A 6273-nucleotide genomic window follows, 5' to 3' on the forward strand; every position below is an offset into this window, starting at 1 on the left:
AAATATAAATAGAGATTTATTTAAAAACAAATTCCTTTATATATATATAGAGTATGTATTTTGTTTAGATTATTTCTTTACGTTTCTTGATTTAATTTTTTTGGCTTATATTTCTGTTAATTTTTGCTAGTTATTATTGACAATGTGAAACTGTTTAAAGACAAAATACTTGCAACGTCGATATCGCTGCTTCCACAACTTCCGGCTTTGGCTCCGGTCAGCTGACCCTGAACTGGCCAATCAGAAGTGCCTCTCTGTGGTAAATCCCGGGTTGTTTTGATAGGGACGCACAGTGCTGAGCGGTTCACACCAGAGAGACCGCGGGGAGACATGACGGTGGAGACCTCCATAAGAGGTGGTATTGTAAAAGTATTTCTCCTTCATGATTTAACTATAATATTCTGCTGTACCTAACTTAATGTTTTTATTGTTTTGACTCGTCTTTATCTATTATTATCTATTTTTTTATTGTGTTTTTATGTAAAGCCTCAATGTACTTTATTTACATGCTTAAAGTTACGTTTATGTTAATAAACACATTATTATAAACACAGTATTTTTGACACAGCTGAAGTTTTGTGATGGTCTAAAAATAATAAAATACTCTGCTTTCAATGGTAATTTGTGTCTCAAATGTTTATCCATGAAATAAAAAAGCCAGAATGTTTAAACATGCAAATATTTATTTTTCTTCAAAGACTACAAAACAAAGTGATGTCATCCGGATCACAAGATGTCTCTGAGCTCCCTGAAGTGTTTCCTCGGTGGTTTGTGGTTTTCACATCATGCACATGAAGCTCAAACAATCCAAGGGATTGAACCAAAAGCAAAACCCATTTAGAAATGGAGGGTGGCTTTAATAATAATAATAATAAAAATCTACATGATTTTTGTGCTTTTTTGTTCCATAAATGTTCTTGCTCAAAGTTATCCACAATAATTTGTCTGAAAAGAAAGTGCTCACACAGCAAAATCGAAAGTGTGAATTTAACTCGCATAGTGTTAAAATCAACACTTTGCTGGTGTTTATATAATCCACCCCGGCTCAGAGTTAAATTTACACTTTGCATAGTGTTAATATTTTAACTCATTAATAGTGTTAATATTTAACACCTATAGTGTTGTTAAAAGACACGCAAAAGTGTACTTTTAACACTAAATTGTTGTTGATTTCTAACACTCGGTGTTATTTAATAACACATTGCAGTGTTCTTTTAACACTAAATTGTTGTTGATTTCTAACTCTTGGTGTTATTTAATAACACATTACAAGTTCTTTTAACACTACATTGTTGTTGATTTCTAACACTCTTGGTGTTATTTAATAACACATTGCAGTGTTCTTTTAACACTAAATTGTTGTTGATTTCTAACACTCTTAGTGTTATTTAATAACACATTGCAGTGTACTTTTAACACTAAATTGTGTTGTTTGCTTTCAGTAAGAGTGTTGATTTCTAACACTCGTCATGTTTAATGCTATGTAAAAATTTACTATTAACACTAAAATTGTATATCTACATACGGTCAAATGCTTACACCCCAAAAACAGTGAACTTCAATAAATTATTGATAAAATTCTTTTTATTTTATTCAGAAAATATCTTCAAAGCACCATCATGCACATTTACAAAAATCAACTCCTGGCACGCCGCATGTACAACACCACAAATGAAACACTTCATTTTTAAACCACGTGCAAGACCTTCGCCCAGAACTCACGTACTCTTGGAGACTGATCTGTTGTTGTAATATCGATGTTGTAGACTGTTGTCTGCACAAAGGTGAAGAGTGGGACCAAAGTTTCATCGTAAGACAGGTTGAACACGTAGTGGGATTTAAATAGTTCATCAAAAGCACCCAACGAGCTCGTAGCTTGGCAGGGGATGAGCCGTTTATCCACAACGATGGAGAAGGCATCCACTCTGTTTTTGTTTCGGCCAACAGCAAGGATGTACGGTTGTTTAGCCTCTCTTCCCAGCAGGTGTTCACTGATGCTGCAGCATGACTGAAAAACACAACATGAAAACCTTAGCTCAAGTTATTAGCCATGCAGTGGTACTTGTTGCTCCATGAGTTTAATAGATCCTCCAATTTGAGCAGTCATCTGGCCCTGTGTTGCAAAAATGTGAGCTTCACTGGAAGTGTCTTCCTCCCAAATTAAGTCCCACTTTATTTTGAAAAAGGAACACTCAGTGAAGCGTGTATAAGAATTCGAATTATCACTTTAAAGCAGTGTAGGAAAATGAAGAGTTAGCAAGCTTTCAACTGCTCACTGCATAGTTGAGTCTGTTAGATAAAATAAATGTTGATTTGCTCCTGTGTCAAAAAAGTCTTTGCTGTTGAAGAACTGTTGTAAAGATTGCAACATTGAGATGTTCAGATTAGTTGTTATTTTTCAAGCTTAAATCACTTTTTATTGAGTTAATATAACTGAAAACTGGCTTGTAGATTTACGAGATGAGACACATACCTTGTGACAATGCAACATTTTTCCCACTGCATCACTGGGACTTATTTTGATCCTCTTCCGTCCAGCTGTGGGTGGCAAGAGATGGAGAAGCAGCAGCAGAGAAGCCATGTCACTGTCCCAGTCTACCAGGAGTAAATGAGGCAAAACAAATCATGTATATGTACTTGGAATGCACAAAGTTAATAGCACCAGCCATTTGGATAATAAATTAAGGATATCATGTAGCTTACCGGTATGATCATCTTCTAGAAGGTTCTCTGCAGCTGTCAGAAGTTGGCACAGCTCAGTTGATTTGAGTCAGGTGTTTGGCCTCTTTGATGACCGTGGGCTTGAATGCTGTATCCCACTTCTCGAGCATCTTGGAAGCCGTCTCAGCACCAAACAGCAGCGTGAAGTCTTGATTCAGCTGTTGATCATACAGATGCCAACAATAATAATAATTAACAAAAGGTGTGTGTGATAACTACTTACATCCAACCAAATTAAGGACTAGAGTTTAAATAAAAGATGCACAACTCACGAGTCCTTTGACGTCTAAAAAACGTGGAAATAAATTCTACAATATATTGAAGAAACACTTACCCATCCATTTCAGTCATATGGCCAATATGTTGACAAGCTGTCTACGGGTGCGGTGCTTCAGCGAATTTCCTGACTTGTACTCTTCAAGGACATCTTCACCTCCAGGTTTGGTGAGCAAGGCATTTTCTACCATCTACTCACATAAGATTTTAAAAAATTTAGTGTATAATTCAATTCAGTTTATTTGTATAGCCCAATTTCACAAATTAGTCTCGGAGTGCTTTACAATCTGTACACATAGACATCCCTGCCCCAAAACCTCGCATCGGACCAGGAAAAACTCCCAAATAATTTTCAGTCTTAATCAAACAAACAAATTGGTCAGGTAACGTAGAAACATCTTTTCAGGATATGTGGGCCATGCTGAAGCCAAAACAAGCAATATAGTCTACACTACAAAAGACAAGGCACCGTTCCATGTATGTAAATTAACCTAATTGAATAAATATGTATGGAAAGAAGAGTTACATAATACAAAGCTACACAACAGCTAAACCCTGGGTTAATTATTAATTTACACTAAACTAAGTTTCGTAACTTTCTCAATCTGGCACTCACCATTCGAAATTTAATTATAGTCCAATTGGTGAGAATCATCATTCAGTTAAACAATGTTCTTGATGATATTGTGAGTAAAAATGTTAACTGACATCTACTGCTTTCAAGTACCTCTTTTGCAGTCTCTGAATCCGAAACCTATAGTGGAGACCTGTCCATGACCTCAGAGCTCAAAATCCCCCTTTGTCTTTGACCGGAGAGGTCATTGTCACTTGAAGAAAGCGTCATGGTATCCGTGAGAGAAGATGGTGTTGAATGATCTAAAGGAGAACAATCTTATTTTTTATTACAAAATTAACATTAAAATATATCCAGTTACCCGATTGAAATGTGAAAAAATTACAACCAAACACACATTTACAAAATTTTGGGCAATTAGATGCTGATTTGTCTTTTACGTAAATATTATTTCTTTGTTCATCAAATTTATCACTGTAGTCAGACAGTTAGGGACATAAAAGGCTTCAAAATGCAGATTTAATAATGAAACCTACCTTCATCTGAAATGCTGTCACGCACGATCAGGCAAAGGTCTGGATTGGACTCTATCAGTTCAAGAAGAATGTCTTCCTCCACTGCAGTGTCAGTTTCATCAAATATGTGAAGTTCAGCTGCATCATGGAGTCCAAATTTGTTTTTGACTACAGGATGAAAAGCATGACAACATAAAGATAATAAACAGGTTTTAACTGCACATAATGACTGATCAACCATATTATCTATATAACATATCTGAAATTACATGCTTTGACTTAACAGCAGTATTACAATGTTGTGTTGTCGCCATTACTGTACAAAAAACAATAACTTTCAGAAGCAAGTTGAAAACTAAAACACCATCAGTTATCTACTGATGTGTATAGCTGCAATGGCAGACAACCTGTTTTCCAGTTGTGGCAAGACTTGAATGTGTAGCCAAGCAACCAAGATAATCCAGATATGGAATTTAAACAAAGTAACAATAAGAGGTAGAAGCTACATAATTGTCAATGTTTGCTGTATTTAGAATGTCAAAATAAACCAAAAAAAGGCCTGCAGCAAGAAGTAGACTATTCACGCCATAAGACGGACAGCACCAAGTACAAGTAAAATAATAAAAACCCATTAGGATTATGACAATCCTATGAACAATGCCACTTAAACATTGTGTATTTGTTGTTAAACCAGCAATAATTTGTTTTTTTACATAATATGTTACTCACCTGCAGTGATGAATTCAAAATAGGTGAAACCTAGCTGTAATCGGATGTACTTCTTGGTCCTCTGGTATCTCACCTTCAGCAGCATGGTGATATCTTGCAGAAACTGTACAGAGTGGAAAAAGATAGCTGTTCAACTTTCTCGAGGCAAGGAGTTATTAAACATGTATTAAGTCCAACAAGTGGCTAAAGTTAAAAGGGTATCGCTAAGTTAACGTTAGAACCTTCGTCTCAGAGATGTTGGGAGTCTATAATTACCGTTTTGGTATCAATTAGGCACTCGCTTTTTCCTCTTTAGTCCCTGTCGCAGTTTAGCATATGCCTGCGATAAAAGTCAGCCAATTAAACCATACGTGAAATGCAAGACAGCGAGACCGCAGTTCCGCGAAACTAACGTTAACCCTCGACACAGCAGTACCGCGAAACTACCGTTAGCCCTCGACACAGCAGTACCACGAAACTACCGTTAGCCCTCGACACAGCAGTACCGCGAAACTACCGTTAGCCCTCGACACAGCAGTACCGCGAAACTACCGTTAGCCCTCGACACAGCAGTAACACGAAACTACCGTTAGCCCTCGACACAGCAGTACCGCGAAACTACCGTTAGCCCTCGACACAGCAGTAACACGAAACTAACGTTAACCCTCGACACAGCAGTACCGCGAAACTACCGTTAGTAACGTTAGCCCTCGACACAGCAGTACCGCGAAACTACCGTTAGCCCTCGACACAGCAGTACCGCGAAACTACCGTTAGCCCTCGACACAGCAGTACCGCGAAACTACCGTTAGCCCTCGACACAGCAGTACCGCGAAACTACCGTTAGCCCTCGACACAGCAGTAACACGAAACTACCGTTAGCCCTCGACACAGCAGTACCGCGAAACTACCGTTAGTAACGTTAGCCCTCGACACAGCAGTACCGCGAAACTAACGTTAGTAACGTTAGCGCGCGAGACAGCAGTACCGCGAAACTACCGTTAGTAAAGCTAGCCCTCGAGGCAGAAGTACCGGAAACTCTCGTTTATGTCCTGTCATGGTGGATCGTCGAATTTCTGATGGCAAAATAATGTGGCATAATTAAGTTAAATATTCTTCAAGAAATTTACTGTAAGAAAAAAAGTCTATTTATTATTTTGGCCTGGAATTAAATATGCTCGGCCAGTTTGAACAGGTTCATACATAGACTGATGTTACACTTCCTGTCTTATTTCTCCTCCCTTCAACCAACTAACGTTAGCAAACGTTAAGTTAGCTATTAGTCACAAGCTTCACTAAAATATAAAACACGTCTCACCACACTTGAAGTTAACACATCATTTCATATGAAGATGAACAGCCTGTAGAAGTAAATATAATGTGTACTTACCTTCTGAAATAACAGCTAAATATCTTCCTGACCACGGGTTTTCTTCACCGTGACTTCAAGAAGAAAGAGCGCGTTGAAACCGGATGTGC

At 37.8% G+C, this 6273-nt stretch overlaps 1 long non-coding RNA gene across 1 annotated transcript; it reads right to left on the reverse strand.

The window, feature by feature from the left end:
• Positions 1 to 3774: 3774 nt before the first annotated feature.
• On the reverse strand, positions 3775 to 5160 carry LOC130199436 (uncharacterized). The gene is made up of 4 exons (XR_008832834.1): positions 5071 to 5160; positions 4816 to 4918; positions 4108 to 4254; positions 3775 to 3873 (listed from the first exon to the last, which is right to left on the reverse strand). It is a non-coding gene; the product is annotated as an uncharacterized LOC130199436 (long non-coding RNA).
• Positions 5161 to 6273: the final 1113 nt, after the last annotated feature.

The sequence above is a fragment of the Pseudoliparis swirei genome, chromosome 9 (assembly GCF_029220125.1).
Source record: "Pseudoliparis swirei isolate HS2019 ecotype Mariana Trench chromosome 9, NWPU_hadal_v1, whole genome shotgun sequence".
Taxonomy (NCBI): domain Eukaryota; kingdom Metazoa; phylum Chordata; class Actinopteri; order Perciformes; family Liparidae; genus Pseudoliparis; species Pseudoliparis swirei.